Raw genomic sequence first — 27,085 nt, 5'->3', positions numbered from 1 at the left:
TAGCGGCAGTAATTCTAACTCTTTGTGTATGTTGGGTAAATCTACTCTCGCATTGGAAAAGAAACATCGATGAGTGTATATGTACGCAGAAACAATAAGTTCCATCGCTATAATAGAAGGATATCTCCACGTTTTGTCATGATCAATGCCTTGATACTGGCAATACCCTAATAATGAGATAGGCTGTCAAAATAATCGTCGCCTCTACAAAGGTGTGGTATTCACGTAGTGAAGTCTTTACGATGCTACCGAAAAGTATATCCTGGCACTTTTTAAATCTTTACTCACGTTGCAATGGTGCAGGAGGTACGGCTATAATTCAGCATGCGTATCCATGGTGAGCACGAATCCACGTGGCCGGCGGGGCTATTCTTACACACAGTCCAGGAACAGTATCTGAGCTACCCAAATCGGCTCACGGAAAAAAAGTCATCCACCCTCTAAAATCACTGCACCAGTCACGAATACGATATCACTCTGCCAATCACGAAAATCCGTGCCGTCGCAGGTGTAATCCAAGAGACGTGAGTTTCGCACACAAAATCACGCACTGTGTAGAGCACACGTTGAATTTTTGGGGAATGCACCTCGCTGCAGAAGAGTTTCACTTGTGTTCGGCGCACCTTGTGTCGGCAGAGTGGCCGCGGCCTCCGTCTACCTCCCGGGTTTTATATTCCGGAAGATGTTTTTTGGACGAGACGTGCAAAGGTGGTGGGGAGTAGGCAGATGCAAGCCGGGTGCCCTCCCGACAACACCCACGACACTCTGTGTATGTGTGTGCACCACAAACACCTTTCGCCAACCTTGCGATTCGGTCCCTTTCCCATGCACCACACACCCCGTCGCCCACGCCAGCACCGCCACCGGTTGATTTGGGTACTTCGCTCCCACTCCCAACAATTTCTCTCAAATCATATCATACCGTGCTGTTTTCTCGGGTTTCGCACCGGGTCAAGTCCTCCAAATCTCCTTCCGACGTTTCGATGACCAACTCGCCCAATGTCATCAGGGATCCAGGAATCCAATTATCTGTAAAATTCCAATCCACTGATGGTTTGGATAAATGGTGCCATCGGCAAATTAGTGAAAATTTTCAAGTCCAGGCTCGGGGCAACCCAAAACACGCTCCTTACAGACATCTGGAATTACGACCGAGCAATCTCAACTGCAATTAAGTTATAACTAATAACTTCAGGCTTTCCTTTGTGAAACCTCTCCATATTGGAAATGAAGATATGAAAACTTTGTAAGGTTCACTGTTATTTAATTATGAATATAATTATGAATTATAAATATAAGATGCATGCAAGATCAGTCACCTGACGATGTAACCAAGTAACGAAACCCGGGTCGTGCCCATAATTAAATAACAGTGAACCTTACAAAGTTTGTATTTCTTTATTTGCAATTAAGTTGTTCATCGAAACGTCGGAAGGAGATATGGAGGACCTGACCCGGTGCGAAACCTGAAAAAACTTTACTGCAATTGTTCGCCGGGAAAAAAAAACAAAAACTATATCATATCATACCGTATTTGCCCGTAGAAGCCGCGAACCTTTTTTCCGGAAATGCCGGTGAAAAAAGGGGTTGCGGGGCTCACACGAGTCCTCCAAATTTTAATGTAAGTCGCGTTCCATTTTCCCTCAAATTCTTATCGTTTATTTCTCCAGAGTTTAGCATTGAAATTAGGGAACCTTCGTAGGATTTACATTTCCAACATTATTTAATCGTATTAATCATGGAAACGTAAATTTTATCGATCTTCAGCGTAGAATATGTAAAAATATTTACTTATATTGACTAACCGAAAACTATTTGTTTTAATTTTCCTTGTAGCCAAATATTTTTTCCTAGGGATAATATTGACTTCAGCTCTGCAAGGGGTTAACGGATTGAGTTCGAGTATTGATTTTTCAAGATTTTCTGTCCTTCCAAGTATTTTCTTTTCTTAAGAGTGTGTTAGTATTGACGGGACATTAATTTATCATTTTTTTCACGCCAAGTAGGCACTTTTTAAGATACTCTCTCGCAGAGCATGGACACAAATGGTCTTAAAGAGTACATTCCCTATGAATCCTTCTTTGTGCCAGTATTATATTCGTGGATTCGGTGGTTCTGTGGTGAGGGTAGAAGGGTGCAAAAGGTAGCCGGGGCAGAGGAGAAGCTGATTTAAAGGGATGAATGCGAGGGAGGAGCAGAAAGGGATGACGGCAAGGTGGTCTGGCGTTTCCAGGACGTTTTCAAGTGCTCCCGTTGTTGGGACGTAGCAAGTGATGAATGATCCCGCTCGGAAGAGACTTCGAATCGTATTAGACAAATGCCTTTTCCGGTGAGCGCTAGGTGGTATTGAAATACTACTGAATGGCATGAACTGAGAAGAATTCCCGTTGGAAAAATACCATTTTCATTCAAAATAAAGTATGCATTAGCTACGAGGATTCAAGCTATGGCTAAATTGCGTGAAATAAAATCATTAGCTTGAATTAAATAATTACTTGCCTTATCATCTGAAATTCCGGTGGTGGAATAATATGTGAATAGCCCATTTTTATTAAGACTCAATTCAACGCAATTCATTTTTAACATTTATTGACGCCATTCCATGATATGAAGCATATATGTGAATATTCTTGATATCTTTGATGTGAATCAGTACATTTGATATCGGGGCATCATCAAAATGTTTACACTTGCGTAAGATATGAGTAGACCTCTTGATGGATATGACTCTAAAAGCACGACGGAAATAGAAAAAAAATCACGGAATTATTTAGATCTCGTCTATATTAAATCGCCTATATGGTATGAAATGATCAATATTTATTGGTTAAGAAATATATTGTTGTTATGAGCCCAAATAAATTGCTTATATGCTCTAAATATTTCCATTACGATGCATGTCCAACAATACGCTGATGCACACAGCCCTCCTGAGTTTACTGACTTGCATTAATGAGTAGCATGATCAAGATGCAGTCTTCGCGAAAGCTTAGGTCCTCAGCATTACCTTACAGGCGCCGCATAGGGGTGGTGAGATGTGTAGGAGGAAAGATGGGTAGAAAAACCGAGGAAAAGCTAGCAAATAGCATCAATATTGCTGCACTACCATAGCGTTTCAGTACTGACTTACAATTACGAGCAAATTGAACAATTCGACTCATCTCGGAACATTGGTCATGCTCCAGCACTTAAGGCCGATTTACGCGGCGCACGTAATTGCTCAATCTGACATGTGTATGGAGGCACAGTAAAAATTGTGTCGTGTAAAGCGGTGAATTGCTAGAGCGCATGTGAGAATGCATGGACGTGATATGGCAAAATAGCCCGTACCTATTATCTAAGTCCGTGCCCGCATTCTAATTTCACTCGAGCATTCGTGCAATTGCACGCCTATTAAGAATAAATGGCAATTATATTCTGCGCATTTACATGCCCCGCGTAAAATGGCGTTTAAGAAGGAAGTGTCAAGGTCTCCTCCATAAGTCACTGCGATGAATGCCTCTAGGCATTAAACGAATTTCAAAGTTGTCAACGAAAATCAGAAAAAAAAATTCTCATCTTCTACCCGTGACAGTCAGCTTTAAGATAAACAAGGGCACCGCATACGAAGTCTAGGTCGTCCCGTAGAAACTTGCTCCATGCTGTCACTTCACTCGCTTATTCATCGATTTTCAATAATCTTCGTGGCGCGGCAATTGGCTCGTGGCGATCCATTCATTCCCAATACGTACTAGCAATATAGTGTTACAGAAGGAATTGTATATAATCGTGAGGAACAATCTAAAAAGTATGCAGTTCAACGAATTATATCATCTTTTTCTAAACTTTCAGTTAACAGCTCTAATCCTATCTCATTTTATATTCGAGTGGCTATTTCAGTCGACTAAGTTTAGAACAAACTGGCTTAAAAGCGCGTTGGGTGGGAGCACACATTGAGGCACACTGTAACATGCTTTACTGTTATATTCGTGCTAGAGGATCTTAAAATCATCGTAGGCATACAATGAATTTCAAACTGGCAATGAAAATCTTCTGGTCGAAAAATTTCTGGTCAACCAGCTTGAAATGGTTCGTCTGATCTTTGTCGGGCATTTAATATTGGGTGGAGAAGCATTCAGCATATGATGAATTTTATACTGGCAATGGAAATCTAAAAAATTAATGCATAAAATAGACTCTTCCAGTCCCAACATAGCCTTCAGCATAACACCTTAAGTTCTCACCGCTCGATTACAGCCCATGTACGGGAAAAAGAGGAATTCTGGTCAACCAGCTTGGAATGGCTCGTCTGATCTTTGTCGGGCATTTAATATTGGGTGGGGAAGCGTCTACGCATCGCCCCGGACGCGTCGGGATGGTGTAGCGAGGGGGGAGAAGAGAGTATAGGTTATCGCAAGGGAACAATATGCTCGCAACCTTTTCCACAATGGACCACTGACTGACTGAGCCCTCCATCGATAGACAGACACAGAGGTCGGGACGCCCACGCTGAATGGGGAACTACCACCAGCTGAGCTACCAGTGGATATGAGCGAATGCTCTCAACCCTCCCTCCCCTCTTAACGATGGAGCACGGAACGTTTATTCTCCGTCAGATCCGACCCCCGCACTCTTGGACATTTAAACGGTCCACGGCCGTGACGTTTGCCGTTCTACGCCCTCCACGGCCCTCTTTTGCCCGGAAGGTTGCGAGAGGGATTGTGCTCTATGCAGCCCGAGATGCAGACGAGTTTTGGGTTTCGAACGTGTCGATGTACTGGGGAAGATGGGAGGGTGAATTAAGAACCCACGAATATTGCAAAAGAGGAACCTAAAGTCGGCCTCTTAAATGTTTTGTCACCCACCGCGCAATTTAATGGGTTTACGTAATTTGCCACTTGAGCCGCTGACGGGCAAATTGACCCGAGTTTCACGGGGAAATAAGATATAATTAGGGGTCTTAACCAAAATGTTTAAACATGATGTGATTTATCTAATTCATAACTTTCTAATGCTATTCCTCGCACTTTCGAATATTATACTGCAAAAATATAAGAAAAAATTGGATCGCATTGTACTCACCACCGCGTACCGGACATTTTTAAAAGCTGATCAAAATGCAACCGAAGTGGCAATAGAAATCAGCCTGATATGCGATGGAATTCGGCCTCCTCTATGAAGTCCCCTTGATAGAACCAATGCGCACAAAGTTGTTCGATGGCTCAATTCATGTGCTAAATAATTTTTGATGCTTTGACAATCGACTATATAAGTATAGTCGACCATTTAGATGAATGGCTTTCGAGTTTGATGGCTCGTTTTCACTTCGAAAACGAGCTTTCGTTCGATGGCCCATTGGCTCGATGGTACGGTTCCATGCATCTAAACAACTACCAGTGTTATGGCATATTCACGTTGGTGACTAACGAACATGAGGCCGGCACCGAGAAGCTATCGCCGAGTGAAGGGATGTCCGAATGCTGATTTTCAGATACGGCTAGATTTTGACCGTGGTTATCAACCATGGGTGGTACTGTGATGTAACTTTAAAAATCACGAAAAATAATGCACGAATTACAAAATATTTTTCTCCGTTTTTCATAAAAGTATAATCGTTAACAGCCAATTAACCTCATCTCCTACCTCAAACCACGTAGGTGTCAACATCGGTACACAAATAACTGATTGAGAAATATTTTGAAAACCTGACTGAAAATCTTTTTTGCGAGGGAAAATCACAAGGAAATAACGGAAAAGTTGTTAGAAGTAACACATTGAAGTGTTAAACATCTCGCGTTTGAAGATATTTGCCGTGTAATTTTACGGCTATTTCTCAAAAAGTTCAAGTTCACATTCAAAAAGTTCCCGTCTTCTCACAACTCAGCAGGATACGTATATTATACCTACGACGAAAATATTTTTCTACCATATTTGAGGAAGTAATTACTTAGTTAATGATTTTATGTACAGAAAAAGTTCCAGATGAGAAAATATTCATAATGGTATATCAAATCTTGGTATTTCAATAATAATCAAAACTTGGTATTTTCCACAGATTTTTACTTCTAACTCGCAAAACCCGTTTTGCTACGCGGTCGCATCGTTACGCATTTTAAATATTCAATAACTTTCAACCTAAAATAACCAGTGATTACTGGACCATTTAATAATTTTTATTTTTATTTCAATTGAACTAATTAATTCTAAATTTAACTTCTTTTTTGACTGCATTAATACATTTTGTATTTGATTGAAATTGAATTTTTTCGAAATTGAATATTTTGTAACAAGTACAATTCTGGTTAATTTACACGAAAGAAATATTTGTTATCAGTAATCCCTTCATTGTGCCAAGTTCAATGGGTTTATTTTCGGTCTTTGTATTAGTAGGTATTCACATTTGAATCACTAATAATTCTCTGAAATTCATATATTCCATTTTCTAATATGCGTACACCAGAATTTACCAACTCGAAAGTTTACTGAACATTGTTATAGCAGGACGTAAAATTGAGGGCGTAGTTTGGGTTTGATTTCCGATGGTTGGACGGGGGATGATTTGGTCATCGGTCTGTGTCGACAGAGGAGTGTACAAGCGGGGGGAGTTTGTGGATGGGTGGATGGAAACACCGCATACCCCCCTTGATCTCCCTGGGTAAGTCAGCAGATGCTATGCCGGCGTATTCTCATGACGAAAGCGGCTCCCTCCCTTCAACCAATCCGGAACGCCAAGTGACGTCACCCACGTGCGGTGCTGAATCGCTTGTAAGTTTGTGTGAATCGTAGGGCGGAAATGAAAAGGTCTCTTGCGTGGAGTGGGCTGCGTTATTCACTTTTTTCCTGTAGGGGAGCTAATGCGGATAAAAACTCACCACTGCCCCTTCCCCAGCTCCAATGAGTGTATGCCCCAATAACGATAATCTCCCTTGATCGTTCTAAATCGCAAGTGCGGAGAATTCCTTGGGAATCGGTCCTAATGAATATCGCCCGCGTGGAATGCTTCCAGCATATGGCGCAAAATACCTCTTCTTGTGGCTCCTTCGGCGTTGGAACGATGATTGCTGTGATTTTCAAGTTTTTATATCGCCGTGTGCGGGCCAGAAATACGAAAATTTCCAGAAATCACAATATCCTGCGAGCCAACTCGAGGGTATTGAAGCCTGGTTGCACGGTACATTAGCATGTACGAGTTAATTTCTGTTTGCGTGAATGATTTTTGTGTACCGGAACGGAACATGTACAAATGAATAAACCATATTATTGAGGTTCTATTTTTTGTTCAATCGTTCGCACAAGTTGGGTGATTACACTGTGCATTTTCGTGTTCATTCGAGCATTAATACATTTAGACATTAACTTGTACGTGTTAATATGTCGTGTAACCAGGCTTTTAGACAGGGGTGAAATCCACCCCTGTCTAAAAGCCGAGTTTGATGCGCTGGACAAAAATATACAATGAAATTTAAAAAAATGCTCAGATACAAGCAAGTTTAGGTATACGGATGTCATAACCTCCCACGTTCAACACTAACACGTATAGCCTATAGCACACATCTGCAGCAATAGTATCAATCAGGCTTAAATTCAAAGTATCAACGAATAAATAATTAAAGCCATCGTGGATTTTTAGAGTAAAGTAAATGGAAACTAAGAAATGTATAAATTATAATAATCCAATTAATACATAAAGTGGGAACACATCTTCAATCGAATCGCGAGTTCATCGATTCGTATTATATGTTTGACCACTAAAAACCTATGGAAAAAATCACATACACATTCAACTCCACCTGATTCCCGAAATGTGTATAGAAAGTGGCATATTTTCGCCTGGGGGAAAGAAAAAAACTCGAAATATACTGTTGAAACACACAAATGTTATGGTATTTATAAATGGATATTTGTGCTAATTAAACGACTGGCCTGAGTAAACATACAAATGAGAGGTATAGGCAATGCTTGGTACTTATAAGATAGGCATGAATATGAGATAAGCAGTATGACTTTATGAGTTTTAACAAACAAGTAGGTGTCAAAGTTAGGAGAAATATATTCATCAGAAGAGGACGTTAAATAGATCGTCTTCAGAAGGTGGTTCCACTTTTTAGAAAACAAAATAATGCCATGTTTGAACAAATATTATTCCTTTAAAAATTCACTTTTTTGCAACCGGCGCCGCATTAGATATAAAGGTGCGAAATTTATGAGACAGCAACCGGTTTTTTTTTACGAAAATTTTTCATTTTTCGGTGTAAATACTCACGAGGTATAACCTGGATAACAAATCCCTAGAACATTTCATGTATAAATAGGTGAAAACGTAGCTTTTTTTCAGAAAACACGCAGAAATGCTTCGTGTTATGCTATTCTTCCTGCGTCGGTTTCTTGATCCTAGGCTCTAGGGGAATGGCGGTGAAATCTTCCTCTGGCTTGCGGAACGTTATGTCCTCCCTCGTTCGAACTCTTCAGCTTTCTTTTTCCGGACCAAAAGATAAATTACGTAGACGTTCGGCACGTCACTTTCACATAATTTCCACATTATCCCCAACGTTTTTTTGGGCTTGCGTTGCAGAATGCTGCATTAAAATATTAAAATTCGAGAACGGTGGTACTTTCTCGATGTTGAAATACAGTGAAAACAAGATAAAATCGTTAAAATTAACGAATCTTGAAGCAGAGTTCGTAACCTATGGGAGTTTTCAATGGTCAATGAACTGTTCGAAAGTAAAAAAAGTGAGTTTTTTATTTTTTATTAGCTAGGTGTATTTGAATTTTTTCCTTAAGAAAAGCTGCAAATGGTTAAATGCGCAATATTTTAAGGTTCTCATAAAATTATTAAAATTTTTTGCATCGCAAGATGGGAAATGAGGTAGCCTTGTGGTTAGAGTACTTGGCCACTAGCCTCAAGGTCCCAGGTTCATATTCCGGGTGACGTCTTCGAACACCACGAAGTAAAATTATCAGAAGTGTGAAGTAACCCAGGGAAATCAGCTGGCCAACCTAACCAGAGTGTGTGAACCTCACACACCTATGGATTCGTGCAGGGTGATCTCTACCCTCACATATCCATTCCATCAAACCTTCTGGCTTTTGGAAAAAATGGAATACATATTATATCCATGATTTAAATCACGGAAAATATTCTGGCTAGATTTCTCTTGATATTGTGACAAATTTACGAAATAAAAACATTTACAGCATCAGCAGGCTTTGGTTTGAGAGAAAAAACGCTAGGGGTGGAATTTGGAGCAGATACCTTTAAATACTTAAAAGTCTGAGATGAAGAAACAAAAGAATACGCTTCACGATGAAACAAAAGATTCGATACGATATCTTAATGGAAAGTGAACATCTGGCCTTGGAAAGTAATATAATGCGATATAAAACTCTAAATGGGAAATGCGAGGCTGGTGTTTTCCAAATATAAGCATTTTTTTTAACTATACGACCCTCGTCTCTGGTTCAATCAAACAGACTCCCTTAATTTCCCGTCCTAAACCGTTTAGTTTCCAGCTTGCACACCTAGAGGAATGCATACGATGAAGAAAATCAGAAAAAAAGAGAGAAAATCGGGTGCTGAACTGAAAAAAATGCATCACATCAGCTCGTTCGCCGCTTAGCACCTGGCTCACTCAGCTATGATTGAATCGCCCCTAAGAGCTACAGGTTGAGAGAGAACACCTTTCCTCCGAAGCACTTAACAATGGCCCACGATTCCAGCCACTTCAGCATCAGGACTGTGGAAGGGAATATAGTGTGTATGTGCTATCATGAATTCAGCACAATCAATTCAATCACCCTTTGCCGTACCGTAATAATTATCTAATAATTTGATATGGACAAGAGAAGTAGTTATTCCCACACTGTTTATTATGTGAGCCAGTAATTATAAGATCGGTATATTCAATGCCATATTATTATTCAATACGGTTTTTTGATATTTTATAGGTCAAAGTTACGAGGAAATGAAGTCATTACACTTCATCGGTTGAGAATCTTAGATTATAAATTCAAATAAATAACACGCAGTCCTATACTCCAGGCAATGACTGATGTACCTAATTGAAGCATAAAAAATGGCCAACGATTCCAGCCACTCAGGCACCAGGACTGTGGGAGAAGATAGGGCAGGTATGCGCTTAAATCCAACTGATTCACGCGTGATATAGTGGAGGTTCGACATATTGAAATGAAAGTTAGTTTCACTTTTCCACAGTTATAGCATTTTTAATTATGTATTATAATATTCCTCTCGTATACGCGCTGTCGAGTTTTCAATTTCATTTCTCTGCCGTGCCATAATTGTCGTAAAGCCGTGTCATAATTATTAATCATTTGTTATGGACAATAAAATGGGTCCTTCCCACACTGTTTACCGGGCGAACGAGCAATTGAACGTTCGAAATATTTAATATACCTGCTGAAATGCGATTTTATGATATTTTATAGCTCAACAGAGTTATGAGGACAAGAAGTCGTCTAATTAAAGCAAACTTCTTCAGCTGAGTGAAGTGAATGTCATAGTGTAACATCAAATAAATCTCAAGCGATACTTCGTTATACTAAATTTCCTTCAGGCATTGACTGGTATACCTAAATGGAGCAAACGCCGGCCACGTACAAATTACAAACGGAAAACGTGGGAGTTACAACATTACACACTACTTTTTTTCATTTTTAGCAAAATTATAGTTGAACTAATGCATACATTTACGCCACTTTAATGAAAATTATGCAATAGCTGGCTCAAAAATGGGGGAAAATGCCATATATGAACGATTTACGCAAGAAAAAAACTGTATACCATGTTATAAAGCATAAATTTGGCATTTTAGGGCGTCTTCAGTAGTACAATATTTTTTTAAACAAAAGTTGTGCACAAAATGTTAATTTTCAATTTCTTCAAACAGCTTCATTCAAATCCAATGGATAAGTGCCGAGTCTTTCAACTGCGATGTTATTTTCTCCCCCTTCCCATGCATCGCAGGACGTTAAACTCGCCGTTTGCATGGATTGGAGAGAGAGAGGGAGGCAGGTTGTGCGCTTCCAGCGAGGAGGATGAGTAGAGCATAAGAGGCCATCATCATCTCCGGAGAGCAGCACACGCGGTTTCATAAGGCAACACCTGGGATTCCCTCCTCGCTTACACCTGACGCCTCTCCGCCAGAGTAAATCAATCCGATTAAAGAGGAGGTTGGGCTGGCGGAGGGAGGGGGAAGAGGAGCTGGAGGGTGGGTAAAGCGGGCACGCGTCCGGAGACTGAGCCGACTAAAGGCGGGCGCCATCAACGCTATTTCGCTCTCCTGCGCCGATTTCTCGATCGGCGCGCGTTCAGCGCAGGGCTATTTAAGAGCATCAATGATAAACTGTAAACTTGGGCCTTAAAAATGACATAAAGTCTCGAAACGATGGTCGGTAGTGGAGTTTGCGCCATTATTTTCCAACGATTTGACCGTTGGTTTTTACTTATTTATAGTAAAATCTTCCAAAATCGTTGGCACATTACAGGATGGTTTCGCCAGTAGAGGGCACTGGTCGCAGTCATAGCGGCGAGGGTATTACCCTATCCCCTTTGGATCCCTATCGCTACCCCGAGGCGTCGTCGGGCTCCTATCGCGGCGGCGCCTCTTTCCTTTTTCCTTCCCTTCCAAACCCCTCCCCGGGAGCGCGGGCGTATCAGTTGTAGTACTGGGTCTCGGCCCCGGAGGTTATAAACCTGAAAGATACCCCCTTGGGTTCTCATTGGTCGGTAGTCGAGTCATATATTAATGTTTGGAAATTACCATTTGTAGTTAATATTTTATCATGGATATAACGCATTCCCACCACGTCAAGCCTGAAACGATTTCATACTATTTCGTCTCTCCTTCTCGACCGCTCGATTCATGTCTTTGGTGTGGTTTGTTCCACTCTAAAACCTAACGTCACCTCTCCAAATGGTCGGGGTATAGGGAGTAGATACCTTTGCGTCATCATTTTCCTGTATCTCAAACGTAGAAACCTAAAATATGAGAAAATGCTGAGCTAAAAACTTCATGCTTGAAAAACAGTAAAATGTGTATTATGGTTAATTCTATATATAACGAAAATTTATGATGATAGAATAGATCTGTCGAAAGAGAATGAAGGTAGATCTACCATCACTGAGGTTCAAAACAAATACTGACTTCCAATCGCATAAAAAATTCTGCTCTAACATGAGCTGTCCATCGCTGCTCAACAACAAAGTGGCAAGCGATGGCTGTAGTCAATACCTCAATACATGTATTGTTTATTCGGTACCTTTTGGAAGAGTTAGAGTAACGTTTGGTGCCACTATCATTCAATTCAAAATATATTTTGTCTTGATTAAAAAATGCTAATAACCCAAAAACTGCAACCTTGGGGAGACTTAATTTCATTCTTATATTGTTTCTCAAATGAATATTCACTTTTCATTTGTTGTTCTTGAAAATGACATTTATGTGTTATTTGCTGTAGACATCTTTGTATGAAGATACAAGAGTAGCTATAGAAAAAATTCAAATATTTCTCCTAAAATGCAATTTCCAAAAAAATACATAGCTGGTTGTTAATATTTTTAAGCAAATACCGGGATGGGAAACATAGAGGGCATAATTTAAAATGAAAATGTTCGTGTTAGTCATTGAAAATCGTAAATATTAGCCAATCGACGCCACCCACAGACCCACCATTACAAGTTTTGACAAAGAGTCCTAAAATCAGTCCTAAAATCGCACAATAAATCGCCCTTAAGCTTTCGCTGGGGATGAGCACTGTTTAGATAGATCTAGTGTGAATCCCAACTCATGCCCCTACCCCACCCATCCACTCGCCCCATCCACTCTTGCCATGCACACATGCCGACGCCACCTGATAGTCAAAGCTGTTCCCCGATTCCCCCCTCCCCCCACTAGCCATGTCATGCCGACACCGTGCCCAGCCTGGAGACGATGAATCCGCACAAGATGCCCTCCCCCGGAGCGATCAAGGTGCGCGGCCCGATTCGCTTCTTTTTTACGCTCTCATCCCCGACTCTGCTTCCCTACTGACGCAATTTGGAGCAAAATGGCTCCCGACGTAAGAAAGAAAATCTTTTCCTCACATTCAAAGCAAAACTTTATAATTCGAAGATTTCATCTTTAATTTTAGTCTATTAATTATTGCACACAATGGTTATCAAGAGCTCAAGCATATCTTTTATTCGCAGATAGTAATTTTCAGTCGATGATCGGAATAAACCACGGTCAAATCCTTTAATTAATGCCCTGGAATTTCACGGTGCCTCTTTTCTTTGCCATCGAATCACACTTCCGGTAAATCAAGCCAGTATAGATAACTAATACTGTGTCTTTTCTTATATTTAAGGAAATTATTTTAATTTTGAATATCGTAGCTGGTAGCTTTATTGACGTGACTGGTTATGATAGGAGGAATGTATCAATCAAGGTTAGAAATACGAGAATGCATATCAGTTAGACTTCAAATGAAATTAATAGAGAACAGTGGCGTAACGAGGAAAATGTCTTGGGGGGATGAAATGGTGGCCCCTACCCCCCAGGCAATATCTGGTAAAATGTTTGAAAAATGACATGCCTGGAAATATATTTTGCATAATTTTGGCACTAAATATTTAACTTTCAGCAGAGTTAGTTATTATACGTCTAAACTAGACAATAGTTTTAAATATTTTTTAAAATTTCTCTGAGGCTTCGAGGGGTGGTTCAATCCCCTCATCCCCCCCATAGTTACGCCACTGATAGAGAACAAATCACTAGATTTGAACTTGTTCCGCATCTGAAGCTCGTACTACTAGTCAAGTGCACAACAAAGTCTACCGGCAAATCTGATCTAAAATTAGGAGAGTAGATTTGAACAGCGATCAAGTGAAAAGATTATATTGTGGGAGTTATATATTTTTATCAAACAAACTTGCACCTGTGCGCGTGACTGCGCAAGATTTTCTGACGTAATAAATACGAAGAAAAAACTGAAATGCATCTTTTGCTTCTACCGTACATTTTAGAACACCAAAAATAAGATAAAATCGTTCATAGCTCATTGATAAGAACTATGTAGAAATATCAACAACATGAAAACATCTATCAGTATCATATATTATCTGACAAGTCCCGTGTCCCGTGTCTCCTTAATAGCATTCTGTAGAGAGTCCATAAAATATTTCAACAGAATTACCAAATAGTTCTGTTGGGATTTAAAAAAAATTACATTATTTTTTGAGGAATATCAACATGATTCCCAAACAGTCTCTGACGAGGTTCCACAGAATTACTCGGCATATTCTGTAGAAAACTAGATAATTCCCTCCCAGAGAACCTTTACCACATGTTTCCAGTTCTGCACTCATTAAAATTTGAATCGTGAGGAAAGAAAAAAGGTTTTTGAAAACCATTTTTTTTTTAAATCACGAAACGTCGTACTTCAAAGAACGCATCATTGTCTTCCAATCGGTCTTATTATTCCTCATTAATTTAATAATTCTTTTACTGCTTAGGTTCAGAAAAGTTCCTGGTGAACGATATCAGCGTTTGCATGCGTCTCAAATATGAAAAATTTTATACCTGAGATTACGATGAGTTATAATTTTCAAATTGTAGATAAAAGCAGACGTTGACTAGGGTTCTCTCTTCGTACCCTGGAGATTAATAGGCAATAGTAAATAAGTTTTAAATGAGTAACACGCCCAGGGAAAAGTTAGTCGAGCGGGAGTAACGCGTTTGTTGTACAACGCAACGAGACAGGGTACACACCCGTATGAAACCTGCACTCACGAATATCACAAAAGAGGATCAACCAGTCGGTCTCCAAACGTGTTGTCACCCACTGCGCATTTAAATGGGTTTATTAAGTCGCCACTCTCGTCGCTGATGGACAAAGTGATGCGAGTTTCACGGGGAAATAAGGAATGATCAGGGTTGTTTTTGCTTATTATTTCTCAATACGAATGATCCAGCATGGAAACATTTTTTTGTGTAGGTAATATGAACAAAAGCACTTTAACCGAAGAACGAGTCAGTAACCCCAAAACGGAGTATTAACTCCAAAGGGGTACCTATATTCCTGTAGCCATGTATTTCTTAAAATTTATACTTGTATGGAACATATACGTGATGATGTGATCTATCATAATTCATTACTTTTCAATGCCATTCCTTACAACTATAATCATTATAATTCAAAATATTGGAAAACATTGGGTCGCATTGCACTCGTCACTGCGCAGTGGACATTTTAGAAAACCCATAAAAATGCGACCGAGGTGGCGACAGAAATCAGCCTTCTATGGGATGGCATTGGGCATCCCATACTTAGTGCCCTTGTCTGCACTTGTCAATAAGATGAAAGCCCTCAGTCCAGAAAAATCACGGGTTAAGCACTATTAGCAGGGGGAACGCCGTCAAAGAGTTGCATCGGCGATTAGGGCGACATTCCAACCGCTCTACCAACGTCCATCTCTGCAACCCGATTGCAGCGGGTAACATCGCGTGTGCGGAGGAATCCGGGTGCGGATGGACAACATTGGAAAGAAGGGGTTGTTGTCGGGCAGACGAGGGGTGGGGTACAAGGGGAGAGCATTGAGGGAAGGAAATAAAAACAAGTGAGGATCGGAAGCCGGTGCGGCGGAATGTGCACTTTTTTTACGATCGTATCCGCTCGCGTTACCGCCTCGACGAGCTTAATTGGCTCCGATGAGCGGTTATTGGCTCGTGGTATTGATTTTCGTGAAGGGCTCAAGTGCTCCTCTCTCTACCGTCCTCACATAAAATCCATGTGCGCCAACTTTGAGATCCCATTCGGCCGAGCACCTTTTTTAACCGGTCAACGCGTTGCCAAATAAAATTTGGAATAACGTGGAAATGTGAATTACACCGGTTGCAGAGGTTATGGCATAAAATTAAGTGCTCAGACATTTGCTCCCATAAAAGCCGCAAATGTAAATTTTTCGTACTACGTTCAGCTCCTAACGTCAGATCCATCATCATAAGTCCAGCAAACTGTTTGAAAACATTTCATTTTTTACTTTGAATTATTCCACCTTCAAATTCACGACTCTTACGCAAACAGCTATATCTCTTTTTGTTGGAAAAAATGAAATAAGAATTGGATTGTAGACATTGTAGACAGTATCAGCTTCTAAGAAGCACTTCTATGGTATCAGGAGTTTAAGATATTCACTTTTTATTAGCATTTCTGCGACTAATTTAATCATAAAAGCAACCATTTCAAAAATTATTTACAGCGTCACATATAGCTTTTAAAGCAATTATATATTACGCAATAAATCTTACATGTACACATATAATGAATACAGCTATAGCATTATATTTCCTTTTATCTCACAAAATAAATTGCACATGGAAGTTTAGTTTCAAAAATATATACTCATTGTTAAAAAAATTCTCTCCTGCCACTTAAGAATTACAGAGTAAGACATCACTTACAAAAATTCACAGAAATTTACAAATTACAAAAATTTTTATGAATTGGAATACCAAGGAAATACTCCACTGGTCGTATATTGATTCATACCTCTGTAGTGGCCGGCATTTGAGTTTTAGTAGTCGTAAAACGTAGCAATAACACTGCCGAAAAGGAGTTTTCTCTATCAAAATAAATCTTTCGATAAAGCAATTCACAAATGACGACCGTGAGGCACAATAGGTGCTGTCTACTTGTGATAAATGTGTTAGCAAATTTGTTTCAGAATAGAAAAGTTAACGTTGAAAAGAATGCTAGGGTAATATGATCAGATATCAACCTATGTAAACCAGAGGCACTAGTTGAAAATAAAATTGATAATCACTAAAAGATCGTTTTTCCTGCATTTAACGAAATATATTTCTGCTTTGTGGTTCCCAAAAACAGGGGAATCGCTCCAGTAAAAGGAAGTTCAATTTATACGTGCCGGCCTCGGTGGCGTCGGGGAAACGTCCTTGCTTCCCAAATAAGAGATCGCGGGTTCTAGTCCCGCCTGAATAGGTTGTCTCTATACAGGACATGGATCTTCGTGCACAGGTAATTGCTAAATTAATAAAAAGGCCCGAAGTAAAGGCCAAAATGAGCTGTTTACGGTGGTATGTGTAAAAATAAAAAATCTAATAATAGTTTTAAATCCAATTTCTCCATGTTTCCGGTGCAACCGCGTTCATCTTCGACCTGAAGACGCTGGCAGCAGTGCCAGCGAAACTGTTGTCATCACCAACAAAACCGACGCGGTTGCACCGGAAACATGGAGTAATTGGATCCTGAACACCGCGGAAATCTACGTAGTCACATTAACCCATTAATGCCCAGACGTATCTTTAGATACGTCACACTTCAAACATTCCTAAATACTCTGCGGTTTGTTGTTAATTCGATTTCTTTACGTTACATGACAGACTAAAGTCTTCAAATGGTATACAAGTGATTTAGATTATTTAAACCAATATTTGCAATTGTTATGCTTGTTTACACATGGCTGGTCATGAACTTCTCAGAAATCGCTACGCTATGGTCATGTGAAAATTAAATTTTCACATAAACCATTGAGTTATCTGAATCCAGTTTTTGCCTGCTTTATTTTAAATGTATAAGAAATATTATCTTTTTAAAGAGATTCATTTTTCTTTCATGCTCATCGCAAAACTAATCAGTAAAGTTTTGACGTATCTAAAGATACGTCTGGGCACTTGTGGCACTAAAAATTCAAGTTTTGACTTATAGGTATGTTTCATTCTATTTATTGATTAGATGAATAAGTAATAGTTTTATAAACCTAATTATATGAAGGATCTAAGACAGTTTTATATTCCTGCCATTTCATGATGCATAATATTGAACAATTAGGTAAATACAGCAAAACAGGAATTTTCTCAGAATTGTTGTGCATCCTCATTTGAATTGTGATAAAGTACCTTCATTGGAAGCAGAAAAGTATTGGATTTCTGGAAATGAAAATACTCGCAATATCAAGTTGCCTATCCTGGCACAGTAGCGGATACAGAAAAGGATTCAAGGGGGGGCACAAAAGATACCTTGAGCTATCTTTACTTGTATCGTAATGAAAAATAATCAAGTCACGTGCAAAGTTTAGGAAAGTTTTATTTAAAATGATTATAAACAAGGCATTATTATTATTATATATATTATATAAGGCAATGCTATCTTATGATATGAAAGAGTTACAATTGTAGTTCTGCCCTGTTAGGCAATGCGGGCGGTCACGTAAGAGGGGGGCACACTCCCCCTTCGCCCCCCATATGTATCTGCCACTGTCATGCCATTACTTGCATTCTGTATCGCCGACGGTGGAATGGATTGATTACTTTGTTTCTCGTTCAACTTTCCCCAGGCAATAATATCCAATTTGCAAGCCGGAAATCAGTGTACGAAATAAGCAAATTTGGTGAACATTGATAAAGTAACTTTGAACTACGCTCCATCACCAAAATCTGTACTTTGTATTCAAATTCAAGTTTCCGAAAGATATGCCTGACATAAGGAGGAATCTGCGCTTTAAAGACTTTTTAAGCGCCTCTTCTGTAAATACTTTTTTGTTACTTTTGTTGCACACCCCTTGCTATGTAAGTCAAGAAAACAGCATAGGGGCTCCCATTTACCGCTGAGAAGAGAAGACGTACCTTAGTGATGGAGCAGAGGTGAAACATATCTGAAATAGCTCTAACATCAGCGCTGTCAGCAGAAAAAATTCAAGACAAATTTTATGAACAATTGTTAAAAATGTTAGTACATTCTTCGTCCGTACAAATCGAAGTGTTTTATGAAGTGTTTGGAATATTGCTTCTCTCAGGTCACCGTCTACTTAGTTGATGGCTTTATCGGAGGTCATCTCCAGACTGCACCATTGGAATACTTTCTCAGTCAATGCGAAGGAACAGGTTTGAAGAAATGTTTAGGTTTCTGCATCTGGGAAGAATGATGGCAAGGATAGGCTATATAAAGTTCAACCTTAGTTTAAAGTTTTGAACTAGACTTTCAAAATTGTATGCGCTAGAGAATACTCTTTGGTGGATGAATCAATCAACCTCTACTATGGTAGATATGGCTGCAAGCAATGTATTAGAGGGAAACGAGTAAGATTATGGTTAAATTTATGGTGTATTTTCGAATCAAGTCAACCTTTATCATGCTGTAGCCAACCTTCAGAGAACAGATCTTCGTCAAGGAGATGTACTTTTAGGACTAGTGGATGAGTGAAAATTACCACCAGGTACAAACATATTTGCTGACAACTTATTCATATCAGAATTGATTACTATTAACATACATATAAAATGAAAACTCCTGTTTGTTATTCTGTTTCCGAAATGCCAGTGGCGATCGCGGACTGCAATTCTCACGTGGGTGGAGTGGACATGTGTGATCAATTCCTGGCAAATTACCGGACAATAATCAAGAATAAAAATGGTGGTTCAAATATTTCAGATGAGACTTGGATGTATCAGTTGTACAGGGATGGTTACGGTATAAAAAACTCGGGTACAGTATCACACTGCTGTAAAATTTCAAAATGCAAATGCAATGCAAAATTTTTCACGTTATAATACTATAATAATACTCAAAATTATATTATTTGATGCATAATAATTCAAATTCAAGTATTAAAAACTACTGATGAAGGCAAGGGTATGAATTATAGAGCAAAAACGTGCATAAACACAATCAAATGACAATGTGCATTTTTGACCCCTTAAGTGCCCAGATGTATCTTAAGATACGTGTAGGATTAAGTACTATGCAAATGTTAGAGATTTTTAAAAATATTTTTTCCCGCATTAGGTATGATGCCTAATCACAATTTAAGCAAAAAAAGTAAAATTTTTAGAAAAAAATCTTCTGGGCATTAATGGGTTAATAGTTTTAAATTTTTGAGCGGGATTCGGCGTAATCACATAATGAGCGATCAAGCTAATTTTTTTTACACAATGTGGATGCAGAAGTATTTTCCATCATACGTTCTGGGTTCTGACACTACTTCACCTCCGGCTCTTGGGTCAGCTATCGCATTTAAAACCCAGCCTTTCCATCCCAATAGTCCCTTCCCGGTCCTAACCCCCCTATCTCCCCCACCACCCTACGCGGGACAGCTGCATTCCCCTCCCCTGGCCCTCCCATAGGGCCCGCAGCCGGCTGTGTAGGCCCATTCACCTCACACTCCTCCCCATAGCTTCAACCAAAACCCCCAGACCAAGGTCCAAAGAGACCCCTTCGCTGTCTTCCGCTGCCGCTCAGGGCCCTGCTTACGCTCCCGAGTGTCCTTCGTCTCCGTGGGCCTTCGGAGAGACCCTTGGGCCCTCGTATTCCATTCCACGTATACCCCAGTGTCCATCCGGGGACCCCAGGGAGTAACTCTCTTGCAGTGTCCCCAAATCGCTCCTGACTTTCGAGTTGCGCATTCTGACTGGAGACCCATCGGGGACTCCAGTATTCTACATGTCCCTTGACCACAACACGTGCATTGGTAGAGATTAACCACGCCTGCGTGAATATCGCACCACTATTTAATTAGCGTATTTGTAACAACATCGAAAAGCTTATCAGTATAACACTGGATTAAATGGCCGTGGGGTAGGTCCTCGCCCGCCATACCGAAGATCGCGGGTTCAGTCCCGCCCTAGTGCACCTATCCAAAACATGTGTCTGTGACCGTTCATCGTTATTTTTAAAAACTCTGATGTAAAAGGTCACTCTGTAATGTTTTCGGAGTTAATGTATTACTCGCACTCTCTATGAGGGCTGGAGGGGGGTTTTAGGATACCAATCGTCAACCTGTATGAATATATTTAACAATTTAGTGGCGCGTTGTGAGAAATTTGACAGCATGAGTCGACGTATAAATGCCCTTGCTCGCTCGGGGGAAAACAGAGTCCTCTACCAATTAATATCAAAGGTACCTCATTAATTTTATTGTTTTAATACGCCTTCATTTTATGGTTATTTTATCTTTTCACAGCCCATGAACTAAGGAGTTTAAATCTGCTATTTAAACTAGTGCGACAATGCATTTTCCCAGCAGTCTAATGATTTAAATGGAATAATTCATCCTTGGAGAAAGCTCACACCACCCATAAGCATGCTCGCAATTTCGCATTGATGATATGCACACATCGCGCATTACATGCTGGGGAAAAGGCAGTCCAGCCAAAAAGCCTCAAGGTGGCAAGAAAGATGTAGATGAAGGTCGAAGAGAAAGTTTAAGTCGGCAATAGCCTATTTCCAGGGAAAGGGCTTGCGCCTCCCCATATCCTCTGAAAAATCTCCGCTATTGCTGGTATTTGAACCCCGATCCTACGGATAGGAAGGTAATCAACTAAACTAAACTAAACCAACCATTGTGATGCCAAAAGTGGATATTACGCTTGCAGTTTTGTCGTTTTTTGAGGAAACGAAGGAGTAATAGAATATAGAGCCTTGCCGGCCTCAGTGGAGGCGGGGTAAGGTCCTCGACTGCCCAACTAAAGGTCGCGGGTTCGATTCCCCCTGGGTAAGTTACCCTTATCTAGGGCATGGGCGTGTGTTAATGTCCTTCATTATGAATTGTTAATTCCCATTGTAAAGGCTGTAAATGTGCTGTTTATGGGGTAATGGAAATAAGTAAATAGAGTTTCTCACATTTTAAGGCTGACGTGTGGGAGTTGAGAGAAATTAATTTAATAAGTTATAATCAGCGCCCACAAAGGAGCAATCTCATTTATAACTTCTTTAGTATTATTAAATTAGAGCGAATAAATTTTATTCATGTTTCATACTACAAATGTACAACGCCGAAAGCGATTGCAAAAAAGGTAGTTTTTCTAATGGAATGAATCTAATGTTATGTAATTCAAAAAAATTAAGTCAGAACACTAAGCTCGCCCAAATACAAAAACATTGAAACAAGATTGAAAAATTGCCCAATTTCGTTTTACTTCACCCGAAAATGAGTTTACGATCAATATTGCCTAAAATTTTTGATACAAAATATTTGCGGCGCCACTAACGTGTGTCATTCTGATAATTTTATTTCTACAAATAAGATATATTCAGTAGGATCATCATTAAGAGCAATTGATGGACAACTGTTCGAAGGTAAAATTAGAAATGATTGAACAGAAAAAGATAAAAAAAAGACGCAGAATTAATCAATTAGTTTTTTATGCTTTCGTCGTGGAATCTAAATATAGCCAGTGTCCTTGTCCAGAGGGTAAGGTTATTATTTTTGTATATTTAGGGCCTATGGCCCGATTAGATCGCCGAGAAACCTCCAGGCAACAACAATAAAAGAAATGATCACGCAGAGAGGCAAAGAAGGATAGGTATTTTCGTTTCAAAGAAATTATTTTAGGTTAAGGTCGATGCGGCTATTCAGGGCCAAAGGATATTATCGCCTTTAATTGTGTAATTCGAAATCTTGATTACATAGAACATTTTTGCACATCGACGGCCACGATAGTATTCAATACATGCAGTGACACGTAGTGTGTGGTTATAGAAATGATGACAAAGCCGCGGAAATTGAGATAAGAAATAATTCGTTCTTCCTGTTTGTGTAGGTGCATAGCGTAAATCATAAAGGTACATCGGTGTGATATCCTTCTGGTCACATATTAGGCGTGTGGTGGGGACATCCATTTAAAAAATCCAGGTTCATAATTTAATTTTTCTGCTGTAAGGCATGCTTTATTTTTTATGAATCCGTTTGAATGATTTCGAGATTCATTATATTATCTGCTGTTAAATTACATAATAGAAGGAAATGCTTTATGTTCTTGTGATGTAAACATTAAAACATTGTAGCAATACGGCTTGCTTCAATAGAATCTGTACCTCTCTATGGCTGTACCTAAAGAATATTAAGATGTTATTATTATATACAAATAAATAATAAATGCATCAATTCCTTTTAAAGGACGAATTTTTACAGCTAAATCATAAACGCATAACGTGTGAAATGAGCCATAATTCACAGCATAATTTTACAGTATCAATACGAAAACAACTGGAAACGTGGGAATGATATTGCAAGGCTAATTTTGTGGCATTATTTTAATGTAAGATTTTTTTCATTTCAAGTTCTTCGGAATGACGTTTAAAGCATACTAAAAGGACTAAAACTCAATATGTAGGGCGCAAGTCTTGCTTTCACCAGTTCAAATTTCAAGACGGATATTTTATCGTCCCTGGACATCACCTGCGTAATTAAAAAACATAAACAGAAAAGTTTCTCGGGCTTTCCACCGGTTGATGTCGTCCATATCTCCCGACGTTTCGGTCTGCGACTTGCTGATCATCCTCAGGGGATCTTCCGAAGGTCCGAAGGCATTCGGAAGATCCCCTGAGGATGATCAGCAAGTCGCAGACCGAAACGTCGGGAGACATGGACGACATCAACCGGTGGAAAACCCGAGAAACTTTTCTGCAACTGATACCCCGGGAAAACCTAAAATCATACAAAAACATAAAAGTTGATTATCCTCTTGATGAATGCACGGATCGTCTGAAAGTTTAATATGGAACGCAAAAAAATTATTATCTCAAATTCCAAATGATGGCTCAATGGTGAATTTTCGCTGCCTTGTTGTCCACGAGAAATGAGCGTTTTAATGTTCTAGTATAGTTTTACCGCTAAATGTTCACTCCATCACATTAAATAGGGACCACTCCGATGAAAAACATAATTTGTACCAGAGGATGATGGGTAAAGCAATGATAATTTATTGGGGTTTCATATCATCTCTAGATTGCTATTTCGATATAGTCAGGTATAAAAAAACATCAAAAGAAAAGCAAATACTATTGAAAATACGTTAAATCAGCCTTTTTTGTGTCCTTGAACTATTCGGTCGACTATCGAAAGGCTGCCTTGGGTATAAATATCCCTCCAAAGGCTTGTGGAAGGATAATTGATTCTAAATAAGAGAAATCAAAAGTCAGCTATGAGAAAATTTGCTAAGTTTCTCGTGGTGAATTCTTCTAATCACATCCTGCCTTTGTGGCTTCGCTAAGATCGGTCTCCTCACTTGCAGAAAACAGTTGAAACCGAAGTTGGAGTCAATGCAGCGACCATATCGGACCCAAAAAGGTCGAGCGGTGCCCGTCGTAAAGAAACAGAAGGCGAACCGATGAAATACTATCGAAGAAAATGCTATCTTAATCTCCGATCGAAGGTGACTCTCTTGAACTTAACAAAAGCCAAGACACAAGGACGGACGGCTGCAAAGTAGGACGTATCTTCCACGATGACCCTCGTACCCAAACCTTAACAAATTTCCTAAGGTCCTCCTTTTTTCCTACCCATTCGCAGACACACCGTTTTATCCGTCAGAACCTCTTCCTACCTCTCGCACGAAAGTTCTTTATCTCCACCTTTCTATCTGTCTACCTAGTCGGTTGGGGAGAGACTACAAAAAAGTTTCAATTGGTTTCGAAGTTAGCAAAGGTTTGCGATGCTTACAACAAATTTATTACTTTCAGTGGTATGTACAATTTGTTTTCAACTGTTAATATTAAATCTGGTTTTTTTAAATAAAAATTGCAAGTTACTGGAACGAAAACGACGGGAATGCCAAGCGCTCAAAGTTGGGCAACTTGATTTAACGCGCAAAGAGACGGTACTTTTCTGAGAAAAAATTAAGTGCAGGAAATACCGTGACGCCGAAGATTTTTTAAAAAGCAAATGATCCAACGCAGGAACAAACTCTCTTCCGCATATTTTTTGTTTAGCTTAAACCAGCGGTCCCAAACCGGTGGTATACATACTCGTAGGCGGATCTAGGAGGGTGGGCAGGGGGGCACGTGTCCTCCCCAGACCCTTAAAAAATATGCAAGATTTTTAATTCGGCCCTTTTATCATTGCGTTCGTTTTGTATTACGAGGTATCCTCGTGCCCCTCCCCCCCCCAGAACAAAATCCTGGATACGGCCTCGCCTGTGACACTTCTAGAAAGAAATCCTGGATCCGCTCCTGTGCGTACTCCCTTGAGGTACGCGACGAACCAGCGGAAAAAATCGGTAATGGCAGACGCCAGGAATTATATAACTCTTAACCAGGAAACATGTATACATATTACATGGGGCATTTAAAACAAAGTTTCTATTTATACAATTATTTATATCAAAAAGTGTCACATACCCGTACTGGAATTATGTAATAAAATGTGCACGTTACATTATTGAGGGTACAATATTAGTTATGTACATATAGGTAGGGTAGGGGAGGAAAAAAAGGTTGGCAACCATTGGTTTAGACGATGGAGGTCCTCAAAATAGGGTGTCTTACTTTTTTTACAGACAGTAGTAGGTTAAGAGTATGAAAGGGCACACCAATATCCTATCTCCAAGTTTGGTATCCGTCAAACCCAGTTTCCACCACCTTTCCTCTCTCCAAGTCCTCCTCTTTCTTTAGACTTTCGCTCGCAGCCATTCGTCTCAAAAAAGTGAATTTTTTTCGCAAAAAATAGTCAATCCACCCCTTTTTTTAACTGAGGTAGGGACTCCCGAGCTCTCTTACCGACTGCGCGGCTTGCTTTTTTACTCTGGCAGCGGCTATAAGGGAATCAGCCCCGAGGAAATGAGAGGAAAGCAGGCTTCTTTCTTCCACACACACTTCCCACCTAAGCCAAGCGGAAACCCTGGAAGAAGATTGCGGTCGTGGAAGGGGGGGGGGGGCGGTGAGCCGGTGGGTGAGTTCTCAACACCTGCCGACTCCTCTCACACTCGTAAGGTTCTTCCTACCTCCCACTGTTAAGAGCTTTCTTCCCGAAAAATCCTCCCCTGGTGGATACCTTCCTCTATCTGTCTCGCCTCTTCCATTCCTTGTGTTTACATATTTCAATCGTGTCTTAGGTCATGAGAGATAAGGATACCCAAGAAGATAATTGAATGATAAATTTCTAATTTTATTTCATTCGAGATCCTAGTTGTCTTATGATAATGATGCCTTACATAACTGCTAACGTTAAGGAAGTGTAAATAAATAACTTCTAACCTCTCGCTTAGAGCTTTCTTGCCGGAAAACCCTCTTCTTCACCAATAGCTCTTTTCTTAAATAATAGGGTAGTTTCCTTCATCAAAGAAAACGAAAGGCATTGATTGCGATTCGTTACCCACCATTAGTGTATTCATAATACACAAATTATTTGGTTTTTGAAATACCGGTTTAGACGAATGGCAAGGGTCAAATTTTATCCTCATTTGAAAAAGGCCAGATTGGCGCCCATGCGATTCCACTCCGCATGACGTCACAGGGACCTAGTTTCTACACGAGAGGATAGGAGTTATACATCGTCTGAGGTTACCAATGCATGCATGAGGCACAGAGCTCAGGGAAACATGTCTTAATAATCACCTATTAAAACTGGCTAAGTTCGGAAAGTTTTCTTCGTTTGATAAGGTATTAATAAACCTTTTTTAAGCCAAGCGCTACCATACAGCAAGGTACTCAGCTATCCGCTAGCATCCTGCGACGTATCAGCGCTAAGCCTCGCATCAAGGTCACCTCACCGGGCGGGAGGGGGAACCAGAAATACGACGTACGGAGATATTTCCCGGCATTCATACTTAAGCGTCGCGTTTTCGCGCGCTTGAAAATTTTCACTTTTCATTTAATCGCGAAAAATAGATGTTGTCATTTAAAAATCTAAAAGCGTGAAATACGTACTCCAGGAGTAATAATCTTTCGATTAAAGCATTAAAAAAATAATGGGAAACCACCCTATTACTGCCTTTTCGGAACACGGCTCTGCTTAGTGAACTCCTCCATAGCCCGATGAATTTGCTTTGGCACCAATATATGTATTATGTCATCTTTAATGAAAATAATGTCTAAATAAAATGACTAAACCTTTTAGATAAATTCAAGAGCAGTGTCTTTTCTAACGAAGTCAGCCATATCTTACGAAAGCCAACACACTACGGGAAATCAGATCATATAAATAAAATAAGAGAGATAGACTGTAGAACAGACAGAATCAGAATCTTTTTTCCACGATCAATCAGAGATTATAACGGCAGCGTTAGAACTCACAAATAGATTAGATGACTTGTAGTGCAGCCTACTAAATTATGTAAAACTTAATACATGTTTGTGAATGTTATTATTACTT

At 39.8% G+C, this 27,085-nt stretch overlaps 1 long non-coding RNA gene across 1 annotated transcript in view; it reads right to left on the bottom strand.

Moving 5' to 3' along the window:
- The window catches only part of LOC124157276, a 491,801-nt gene that overhangs the window by 4,064 nt on the left and 460,652 nt on the right, over positions 1-27,085 (bottom strand). The window lies entirely within an intron of this gene.

This window comes from Ischnura elegans, chromosome 4, assembly GCF_921293095.1.
Source record: "Ischnura elegans chromosome 4, ioIscEleg1.1, whole genome shotgun sequence".
Lineage (NCBI taxonomy): Eukaryota > Metazoa > Arthropoda > Insecta > Odonata > Coenagrionidae > Ischnura > Ischnura elegans.
Note: the sequence above shows the minus strand (reverse complement) of the source record. Positions and strands in the feature narration are given on the sequence as shown.